This window comes from Lepidochelys olivacea (genome assembly GCF_965140295.1).
Source record: "Lepidochelys olivacea isolate rLepOli2 genome assembly, chromosome: 16".
Lineage (NCBI taxonomy): Eukaryota > Metazoa > Chordata > Testudines > Cheloniidae > Lepidochelys > Lepidochelys olivacea.
In genome coordinates this window covers 5812574-5824514 of record NC_140426.1, presented here as the reverse complement: position 1 = coordinate 5824514, position 11941 = coordinate 5812574, and the positions used below count along the sequence as shown (strand labels likewise).

The window sequence follows — 11941 nt, the reverse complement described above, 5'->3', positions numbered from 1 at the left end:
CCTGGCTGGGCTGCTTCCTTCCAGCCTGTGCAAAGTGCTGAGGCAGCATTGATTGCCTCTGTTCCCATCCTGTGCTCTTTCCAGAAACTCAATGGCTTGATGGTTTATTCCCACATTTGCCTGCCTTCAGCTCCACACTGATTGTGCTCTGGTGCTAATAACAGTGTAATCCGTTTAGGCAGCTTCTGGGTTATTGCCTTGCAGTGGTACAGAGCGAGGAAGAGGAATGATAGGAATGTCCCATGTGGAGTGTTTGCTCAGAGAATGGAATGTCCCACTCTTAGGGCAAGCCTAGTCCAGTTACACAATGACCTGCCTGGCTGGCAGTGCAGGACCACACTACTCCCTGCAGATCCGCTGGTGGAACTATACTTCCCGAGGCAAAGGGATGGGACAGCCTGCTCCATGCAGGGCAGGGGCAGCTCCATAAGCCAGTACAGGGTGAGTTGCCCAAGACCCCATCTCCACCTCACCCTTTGGGTGACTTGCTCCTCCAGAGGCACACAGGTAGTCAAATGACCAAAAAAAACCCCTCAATAAATCGTAGTTTTTATTACGCTGTTAAAAAAAATAGAATACCAGTTAAATTGATTATAAATGTTTTTGGATGTTTTTTCTACATTTTCAAATATATTGATTTCAATTACAATGCAAAATACAAAGTGTACAGTGCTCACTTCATATTATTAATTTTGATTACAAATACTTGATCTGTAAAAAAGATAAACAACAAAGTAGTATTTTTCAGTTCCGCTCATACAAGTACTGTAGTGAGATCTCTTTATCGTGAAAATGAAACTTACAGATGTAGAAATTTTCTTTTACATAACTGCACTGAAAAACAAAACAATGTAAAACTTTAGAGACTACAAGTCAAAGCATGAAGGGGCATACGAATGTTTAGCAGATCTGGCACATAAATACCTTGCAATGCTGACTACAACAGTGCCATGTGAATGCCTGTTCTCACTGTCAGGTGACCTTGTAAATAAGAAGCGGGCTGCATTATCTCCCATAAATGTAAACAAACCTGTTTGTCTTAGCGATTGGTATTCTATTATTGTTTAACAGTGTGATTAAAACTGCCATTAATCGTGACTTTTTATTTAATCGAGTTAATTTGTTTTGCTTTAATCGCTTGCATTAACTGCAATTAATTGGCAGCCCTAGATGTAATCCCTGCCTTTGGAGGAGACTTTGTTCAGGCCAAAGGCGGTAAGATTCTGGGACTTTGCCCCACAGTGGCAAGGGGCAATCTGGTGCTAGCAAGAGCAAATACCGTTGCTGTTTCCTTGAGCAATTCTGAGAATGGAGGTGGAAGGGCACATCTGAATATAATGCAGATCTGTGTGCTGGATTTTTCTCTATACAAAGGGTCTCCCACAGTGCTTCCCAGAGCTATACACCCTAACCAAAACCTCACCAAGGAAGCAAAGCAGCGGGGGAGAGAAATGAGAGAGATATGTGTGCCTCATAATGAATACATGGGCTACAGGAAATACATAGGTTAATCAGACAAATTTCACACCTGGGACAGGAAATTGAACCTTGATCCTCCAACTCCAACTATACAGGACTCTGGCCTTGTCTGAGATGCAATTTCTTAGCTGGTAATAGCAACAAGCCCTTGCCCTGTCTGTTCTCCATTTTAGATAGGCTGACTCCACAAGAGTTCAAACCCATGCTGCGGTGACAGTCTATTCTAACTCAATGTGCTGAGAGCAACAGACACAACTGCTAAATAATCACATTCAAGGCTCCAGAGCCAAGAATAGAGCCTTCAGCCTCTTTGTGCCCACCCAAGACCTTACTGCCAGGCTTGTTCTTCTGAGTGCCAGGCTGATACCACCCCTGACTAAAAAGGGACTAGAGAAGAGGTAGCATTAGTGTTTTAGAGGCCCCTTTTCAAGGAATGAGTCAAGATAGGGATGGGTCAAGATGAAATGCGACCCAGATCCACCAGCAAACAGGGGCCTCACAACATGCCCACGTATTAACTACAAGATGTGTACAAGCTTGAATTTCCATGCACAATTCCACAGAAAAGTGTGTGTGCATTCACGTGTGCATATGCAGGTAAGTGTGTGCATTTGGGCATGTATATATACATGTGTATACAGTGGATTTTAGACATACCCTTCCCTCCACCCCACACTTTTCTCGGCACTAAGTCACCATGTCTTCTGTTTTCTGTTCTTTCTTCATCTCTCCCTGCACTCCAATTTTCTTCCTTCTCTGTCAGTTTCTCAATGTTCCCTCACTTTCCTTCACTTTGTCTTCCAGTTTCTGTTTCTCTCTCTCATCTTCTCTGTCTAAATTCTTTCCTTTTCTCTCTTTCTTGTCTCTTTCCCCATTGTTTTGTTCTCTTTGGTTAGGGAGAAGGTTAGGTTAGGGTTCATGTTATGTTTAGATTAGGGTTAGGTTAAGGGGTGAAGGATAGGGAAGGTTGTGGTTTAGGGTCAGGGATTAATTTGGGTTAAGGTTTTGGGTTAAGTTAAAAGTTAGGTTTAGGGTTAGAGTTTAGGTTTACATCTAAAATTGAATGTTATGATTAATGTTATGGTTAGATTTTGGGTAGCATTAGATTTGGGATAAGGGTTAGCTTTAAATTTAGGGTTAGGATTTTAGAGTTAGGGTTAGAGTTAGTGACAAATTTAACATTCAATTGAGGACAGGATTGCTATAGACCACCGGACCAGGGGGATGAGGTGGATGAGGCTTTCTTCCGGCAGCTCACGGAAGCTACTAGATCGCATGCCCTGATTCTCATGGGTGACTTTAATTTTCCTGATATCTGCTGGGAGAGCAATACAGCGGTGCATAGACAATCCAGGAAGTTTTTTGGAAAGCGTAGGGGACAATTTCCTGGCGCAAGTGCTAGAGGAGCCAACTAGGGGGGGCGCTTTTCTTGACCTGCTGCTCACAAACCGGGTAGAATTAGTGGGGGAAGCAAAAGTGGATGGGAATCTGGGAGGCAGTGACCATGAGTTGGTTGAGTTCAGGATCCTGACGCAGGGAAGAAAGGTAAGCAGCAGGATAAGGACCCTGGACTTCAGGAAAGCAGACTTCGACTCCCTCAGGGAACGGATGGCCAGGATCCCCTGGGGGACTAACTTGAAGGGGAAAGGAGTCCAGGAGAGCTGGCTGTATTTCAAGGAATCCCTGTTGAGGTTACAGGGACAAACCATCCCGATGAGTCGAAAGAATAGTAAATATGGCAGGCGACCAGCTTGGCTTAATGGTGAAATCCTAGCGGATCTTAAACATAAAAAAGAAGCTTACAAGAAGTGGAAGGTTGGACATATGACCAGGGAAGAGTATAAAAATATTGCTCGGGCATGTAGGAATGTTATCTGGAGGGCCAAATCGCACCTGGAGCTGCAGCTAGCCAGAGATGTCAAGAGTAACAAGAAGGGTTTCTTCAGGTATGTTGGCAACAAGAAGAAAGCCAAGGAATGTGTGGGCCCCTTACTGAATGAGGGAGGCAACCTAGTGACAGAGGATGTGGAAAAAGCTAATGTACTCAATGCTTTTTTTGCCTCTGTTTTCACTAACAAGGTCAGCTCCCAGACTGCTGCGCTGGGCATCACAAAATGCGGAAGAGATGGCCAGCCCTCTGTGGAGATAGAGGCGGTTAGGGACTATTTAGAAAAGCTGGACGTGCACAAGTCCATGGGGCCGGACGAGTTGCATCCGAGAGTGCTGAAGGAATTGGCGGCTGTGATTGCAGAGCCACTGGCCATTATCTTTGAAAACTCGTGGCGAACCGGGGAAGTCCCGGATGACTGGAAAAAGGCTAATGTAGTGCCAATCTTTAAAAAAGGGAAGAAGGAAGATCCTGGGAACTACAGGCCAGTCAGCCTCACCTCAGTCCCTGGAAAAATCATGGAGCAGGTCCTCAAAGAATCAATCCTGAAGCACTTGCATGAGAGGAAAGTGATCAGGAACAGCCAGCATGGATTCACCAAGGGAAGGTCATGCCTGACTAATCTAATCGCCTTTTATGATGAGATTACTGGTTCTGTGGATGAAGGGAAAGCAGTGGATGTATTGTTTCTTGACTTTAGCAAAACTTTTGACACGGTCTCCCATAGTATTCTTGTCAGCAAGTTAAGGAAGTATGGGCTGGATGAATGCACTATAAGGTGGGTAGAAAGCTGGCTAGATTGTCGGGCTCAACGGGTAGTGATCAATGGCTCCATGTCTAGTTGGCAGCCGGTATCAAGTGGAGTGCCCCAAGGGTCGGTCCTGGGGCCGGTTTTATTCAATATCTTCATAAATGATCTGGAGGATGGTGTGGATTGCACTCTCAGCAAATTTGCGGATGATACTAAACTGGGAGGAGTGGTAGATACGCTGGAGGGGAGGGATAGGATACAGAAGGACCTAGACCAATTGGAAGATTGGGCCAAACGGAATCTGATGAGGTTCAATAAGGATAAGTGCAGGGTCCTGCACTTAGGACGGAAGAACCCAATGCACAGCTACAGACTAGGGACCGAATGGTTAGGAAGCAGTTCTGCGGAAAAGGACCTAGGGGTGACAGTGGACGAGAAGCTGGATATGAGTCAGCAGTGTGCCCTTGTTGCCAAGAAGGCCAATGGCATTTTGGGATGTATAAGTAGGGGCATAGCGAGCAGATCGAGGAACGTGATCGTTCCCCTCTATTCGACATTGGTGAGGCCTCATCTGGAGTACTGTGTCCAGTTTTGGGCCCCACACTTCAAGAAGGATGTGGATAAATTGGAGAGAGTCCAGCGAAGGGCAACAAAAATGATTAGGGGACTGGAACACATGAGTTATGAGGAGAGGCTGAGGGAGCTGGGATTGTTTAGCCTGCAGAAGAGAAGAATGAGGGGGGATTTGATAGCTGCTTTCAACTACCTGAAAGGGGGTTCCAAAGAGGATGGCTCTAGACTGTTCTCAATGGTAGCAGATGACAGAACGAGGAGTAATGGTCTCAAGTTGCAGTGGGGGAGGTTTAGATTGGATATTAGGAAAAACTTTTTCACTAAGAGGGTGGTGAAACACTGGAATGCGTTACCTAGGGAGGTGGTAGAATCTCCTTCCTTAGAGGTTTTTAAGGTCAGGCTTGACAAAGCCCTGGCTGGGATGATTTAACTGGGAATTGGTCCTGCTTTGAGCAGGGGGTTGGACTAGATGACCTTCTGGGGTCCCTTCCAACCCTGATATTCTATGATTCTATGATTCTATGATTACCTTTGGGTTAAGGTTAAGGTTAAAATTAGGGCAAGGTTAGTATTAGGCTTGTGTTTGGATTAAGGGTGGTGTTAGGGTTACATGTTAGAGTTGTGGTTAATTTCAGGCACACGGTTAGGGTTAGATCAGAGGAGGCGAGTGGTAGAATTAGAACTGGGCTAGAATTAGTGTTAGGGTTAAGGGTGTATGTTAGGGTGAGATTAAGGTTAGGATTACTGTTCTGTATTAGAGTTAGGGTTCAGTAATAAAGGGGGGAAACCAGGACATGCATAGGTCTCTTATGCTTTAGGCAGCCTATGTCCTCAGAGCTGCTTGCTGTCATGATGAATATGTCACAATATTGCGACAACATTGCAGTGACTGCAGAGGGATATCCTTGACCCAGTGTCACTTCGTCGGGGTGCGGGAGTGGCGCTGTAGGGCCCCATGACCACTCCCGCTGCCATGGGGCGCCTACATCTCGTGTCTGGCTCTATAGCATTCAGTCAGCACTGGAAGAACACACACAAATGCATGCACATGGACGTGATAATTGTCCCCTTCTCCCTCTGATGGAGCTAGGACCAGCTGGGTACTGAGCCGCTGTGGCCCCACCCCTGCCTTTTGGAGGTGTCCCTCTGAGAAACCAGCATCCTGTTGAGCTGAGGCGTGGCCCTGCCTTGTGCTCTGCCAGAGAGCCCTGTGAGGATTGACTGGTTACATGGATGTGTGCGAAGGGACGTGTGTGTGGGGGTGTAATTTACAAGCTACTGGGACATTCCCCCAAATACTTCGCAGGTAGGTCATGTGGGACATAGTTGAGGTCTTTGAATTAGGTCTCTGATTGAGCAAGGACCCAGGGCCACTGCAGGAGGGAAGGGAAGGCAAGCCAGGATGTGGGAATTAGGATCTGGATTGCTGGATGTGGGAGCCTATTTGGAGTGTGGTCTGCCAGGGTGGGAGTTCTTCTCTTTCTTCCCACCCCAGGGCTAGTTAGGCGGGTGCGGTTAGGGGGTCTCTTCTCTCCCTACATGAGGATTAGCCATTCAAGATGTAGGTCTCTTGTCTCCATCTCAACCCTTTACCAAGGGTTTGCATTCTTGAGAGACAGTCTCCTCTCTCTGTCCCCACTCCACCACCTGCAGGTTCAGCTCTCCAGAGGGAGTCTACTCCTCCCACACACAAACACAAACTACATTGTCTGGGGGTTGGACTCCCAAGTACACTTCTCATCTCCGCTGTTCTCCCCCAGTCCCTAGGGAAAGGGCTTTTGGACCTTTCCCCATACTCCTAGCAGTTGGGAGTAGGAATGCTCGAAGTAGCGACCTACCTTATTTCTGAGCTGCTGCAGCTGCTATTAGCCACAGCAGAGATCCAAATGTGGTTGGAACCTGTACCATAGTAGAAAACTCCATTTTCTGCCTAAATTTGAACCTATGAGCACCAAACAGATTCAAAATCAAATTCATGGAGTGAAGCCAGGCAGTTCCTGATGAACTTTAGAGCTATTGTTTCATAAATAAGAAATCCATGGCTCTCTCAGGCCAAAAGCATTTAAGCTTTATTATAAATATAAGGTAACAAATACAGATCATATTCTGGTTGCAATCCATATTTTTATTAAATGAGACAAAGAGAACAACTAAGTGAAGGTGATTTAGGTTATAACATGTTGAAAGCTGTCTAGTTTCCCATCCATCACAAGCAATTCCAGTTAATAAGGCTGTTCCCATAATGCTAGAAGCAGCTGCTTGTGTTTCTACTAGTGAAGCCATATCAATGTTAAGGGGAACTATTTGATAGTTCAAAATCTATTTTCTATTCCATGTCTGAGGTTCTATAAATAAAGCTAACACTAACTATGAATTCATTATTCTGAATAGTTTTTATAGATATTATCTGCAAAAAACTACATTCATGCAATGTTAAGGTTGAATAGTTACGGTAATATCACAAGGAACAAGAAATACAAAAGCTAAGATTCTAATAGCTAAGTTTCTAACTTGTGTGCATTTCACATTCTGCATTTTTATGGAATAAATTTTATGACATAGATTGTAATATATTAGCCTGCACATTTAACATGAAAAATGGGTATGAAAAATATGATTTGGAATGAAGAGGTGTTCCCATTGATACTGGAACCATAACTTTTGCATTTTCTGCCTTTTTTTATTTCAACTGTGCAACCTAACTGGTGCATTAGCACACTGTTTTGCATTTCATTGTCTTGGTTTTATTTAAAAAAGAACAAGAGAGAGAAGCTCTCTGTGGTTAACAATGTTAAGATTTAAATACTTCCAATTAGCCTGCAGAAATAATAGTACATGATTATGCAATTAAAGTCTGTATCATAATTCATATGCATAAAGGGACAGAATTAAGGCTGTGTGGGCAACATTTAAACTAGTATATTTTGTATTTTATAAAGTACGCTAGTTGTGTGTAATACAACTATTTTGGTGTGGAATAAAATGCCATATGAAAAAATTGCATGTACATATCTCAGGAGAGCGATAACATATCATAGGAGAGCTATAAAATAATCCCAATTAATTTTTGTTTTAAGGCTCCCTGCAACATTTTTTACAGCATTATGGGGTACACACCCAGTGCTTGATGGCATGGCAAGGCGTAAAGGTTTTATTGGTCATCATCTGAGATGACCTACATAATGCACTTCTGGTCTTGCCACTCACAAGTAGCGCAGTCATCACAAACGTGTTCCAGTAAAACATCTATCCCTCATTTACACCATCACAGAAAGCAGGTTAAAAAGGCAGCAAACCTCTTGCAAAAAATTTTTTCAAAATTTGAAAACATTGACCACCTCTAAAGATGATGGTGTGGCTATAGAATATATCTGCTAGGGTGACCAGATGACAAGAACAAAATATTGGGACAAATGGGGTGGCAGCCACAGGCTCACCCCACACCAGGGCCGGCTCTCAGTTTTTTGCCTCCCCAGGCGCAAAAAAAAAAAAAAAAGCCGGAGTGCAGCCGATGCAAAATATCGGGACAAATGGCGTCCCGACCATACATCAGTTGGGACGTAGGACAAACAACTAAATATCGGGACAGCCTCGATTTTATCGGGACGTCTGGTCACCCTAATGTCTGCACTGCAATCAGTGCTGTTATTGCAGCTTGTATAGACTGAAGGCAGAGTGGCTTCACTACCCTGGTACCCAAGTGAGCTAGACTAAAGCGAGCTGCATGAGCTGCTGTCACACCTGCCAATGCCGTGAAGACATAGAATCATAGAATCATAGAATATCAGGGTTGGAAGGGACCCCTGAAGGTCATCTAGTCCAACCCCCTGCTCGAAGCAGGACCAATTCCCAGTTAAATCATCCCAGCCAGGGCTTTGTCAAGCCTGACCTTAAAAACCTCTAAGGAAGGAGATTCTACCACCTCCCTAGGTAACGCATTCCAGTGTTTCACCACCCTCTTAGTGAAAAAGTTTTTCCTAATATCCAATCTAAACCTCCCCCACTGCAACTTGAGACCATTACTCCTCGTTCTGTCATCTGCTACCATTGAGAACAGTCTAGAGCCATCCTCTTTGGAACCCCCTTTCAGGTAGTTGAAAGCAGCTATCAAATCCCCCCTCATTCTTCTCTTCTGCAGGCTAAACAATCCCAGCTCCCTCAGCCTCTCCTCATAACTCATGTGTTCCAGTCCCCTAATCATTTTTGTTGCCCTTCGCTGGACTCTCTCCAATTTATCCACATCCTTCTTGTAGTGTGGGGCCCAAAACTGGACACAGTACTCCAGATGAGGCCTCACCAATGTCAAATAGAGGGGAACGATCACGTCCCTCGATCTGCTCCCTATGCCCCTACTTATACATCCCAAAATGCCATTGGCCTTCTTGGCAACAAGGGCACACTGCTGACTCATATCCAGCTTCTCGTCCACTGTCACCCCTAGGTCCTTTTCCACAGAACTGCTGCCTAGCCATTTGGTCCCTAGTCTGTAGCGGTGCATTGGATTCTTCCATCCTAAGTGCAGGACCCTGCACTTATCCTTATTGAACCTCATCAGATTTCTTTTGGCCCAATCCTCCAATTTGTCTAGGTCCTTCTGTATCCTATCCCTCCCCTCCAGCGTATCTACCACTCCTCCCAGTTTAGTATCATCCGCAAATTTGCTGAGAGTGCAATCCACACCATCCTCCAGATCATTTATGAAGATATTGAACAAAACCGGCCCCAGGACCGACCCTTGGGGCACTCCACTTGATACCGGCTGCCAACTAGACATGGAGCCATTGATCACTACCCGTTGAGCCCGACAATCTAGCCAGCTTTCTACCCACCTTATAGTGCATTCATCCAGCCCATACTTCCTTAACTTGCTGACAAGAATACTGTGGGAGACCGTGTCAAAAGCTTTGCTAAAGTCAAGAAACAATACATCCACTGCTTTCCCTTCATCCACAGAACCAGTAATCTCATCATAAAAGGCGATTAGATTAGTCAGGCATGACCTTCCCGTGGTGAATCCATGCTGGCTGTTCCTGATCACTTTCCTCTCATGCAAGTGCTTCAGGATTGATTCTTTGAGGACCTGCTCCATGATTTTCCCAGGGACTGAGGTGAGGCTGACTGGCCTGTAGTTCCCAGGATCCTCCTTCTTCCCTTTTTAAAAGATTGGCACTACATTAGCCTTTTTCCAGTCATCCGGGACTTCCCCGGTTCGCCATGAGTTTTCAAAGATAATGGCCAATGGCTCTGCAATCACAGCCGCCAATTCCTTCAGCACTCTCGGATGCAACTCATCCGGCCCCATGGACTTGTGCACGTCCAGCTTTTCTAAATAGTCCCTAACCACCTCTATCTCCACAGAGGGCTGTGGATACCCTGAGATATGCAGTTACAACGTTTCATTTGGAGTTAGGACTAGTTATGCTAGGATTCTCTATTTTAAGAAACATCTCAAACCAATAGAATCTCTCAACATGGGAAAAATGTATAAAGTTTGTCTGTGTTTCATGTGCCACTTCCAAAACGAAACTGGCTCTTTATTATGAGAACTATTTACAGAGATGCTGTAACTGCAGCTAGCATTCTTTGTGTCTGTGAGGGACCTACTAGCAAATGCTATGGGCTGCTGGTGCTGCATCAGTGCTGATCCTAAGCCTCCTTCTGAGGCATCACACTGTAGTGTTAGCTGGCCGCAGGGTTATAGTACATTACTTCTCCGATTTCTGGGAGTTGGACTCTCTGTGGGAGGCAAGAACTATGATCAGGCAAGTGAAGGCACATTTTGCAAGGTAAGACATATCTGATATGCTACGGTCAGACAATGAGCCACACACACTGCAGCCAAATTCAAACGATTCAGAACCAAAGGGGAACTTGAGCACAAGATGGAGGCAGAGTTGGCAGTAAAAACAGCCAAGAGATTGATGGCAAATGCAAACAGAGAGGAAGGGATCCCTACCTAGCAACGCTGGACCATTGCAATATAGCCTCCCAGCACAGAGATTAATGCACTGGAGAGCTAAGACTTTGCTTTCCATGAGGGATAGTGTCCTTCAGCCCAGTGGAGGAATGCAGATAGGACAAAGAAGCAGTTAAGAGAACACCAAGCTAAGCAGGCAGCCCACTACAACAAAGGAGACAAGGTCCTAAGGCCACTATGCACAGGTGAGCAGTTCTGGGTCCAACCATCAACTAGCCACACAAGCAGTGGCAAAAGGCAACAGTCCAAGCTGCAGTGGGATTCTCAGGTCACAGACTCAGGACAGTGGTGGAGATGAAAGCAAAGACAACTGTGAAGTAGTGACAGACAGCCCACAGAGCCTGACAGAAGGGGCCACAAGTATAAAGGGAGGTAATCTGTGGGATAGCAATGGAAGGGCAAGTGGTCCATGAGATAATCTCGCTAACTAATAATAATAATGTCTTGCTTTCATATAGTGCTTTTCAACATCTCAAACTGCTTTACAATCTTTAATGTATTTATCCTCACAACGCCCCTGTGAAGTAGGGGTGTAATAATTATTATTATAATTATTATGAAGATGGGGCCCACACTGTTAAATAGATTAGGAACTGCTTCTCAAGTGAAAAGAATAGCCTAATTTGCATACAAATAACTACTATTCAAATCTAGGACATATGCTAATAGTAAACAATTTATAAAAAAAATTACAAAAATCAGCCTCACTGTTTGGCATGGCGATGCTTGCTGTGTACATGCTACATGGCCTGATGTGTGTTGTATAAAGTCATCATGACGTGGCATGTGCTGTGCTGACAACTTGCATGGCCAAAGGAGAAACTCAACAAAACCTTTCAGATCAGTTCAAAATAAAATATTTTACAGTTTGGATCAAACCAAGCCAAAATGAAATATTTCATTTTGACTTTCCTGACAGAAAATCAAAGTTTTTCCACAAAATCAAAATTTTCCTGTGGAAAATTTCAATTTTATGGAAACTACATTTTCTATCAGAAAATCATTTCAATGGAAAATTCCCAACCAGTGCTGGTTGTCATGGGATCTTATTTTATTTATTTATTTATTTTAGTGCAACGGTCCTGGAAAGGTCATATTCATTCATACCACACATATCTATCTGCACCCTCAGCTTCCCCTTCACAAAGTTATGTGGGGATGGAAGGTAGAATTAGACATACGGAATTGAGAGGCATTCACTTTTATTAGCCCTATTTTTCAGATGAAGAAAATGCCACACACAGGCTTCGAGTGACTTGCCCCATTTGCATAG

At 44.5% G+C, this 11941-nt stretch overlaps 1 long non-coding RNA gene across 1 annotated transcript in view; it reads left to right on the top strand.

Moving 5' to 3' along the window:
• The first annotated feature begins 311 nt into the window (after positions 1–311).
• The window catches only part of LOC311532202, a 90007-nt gene continuing 78377 nt past the window's right edge, over positions 312–11941 (top strand). The window contains exon 1 of the long non-coding RNA XR_014714348.1: positions 312–441. This is a non-coding gene — a long non-coding RNA (uncharacterized lncRNA). The remainder of the gene's footprint in view (positions 442–11941) is intronic.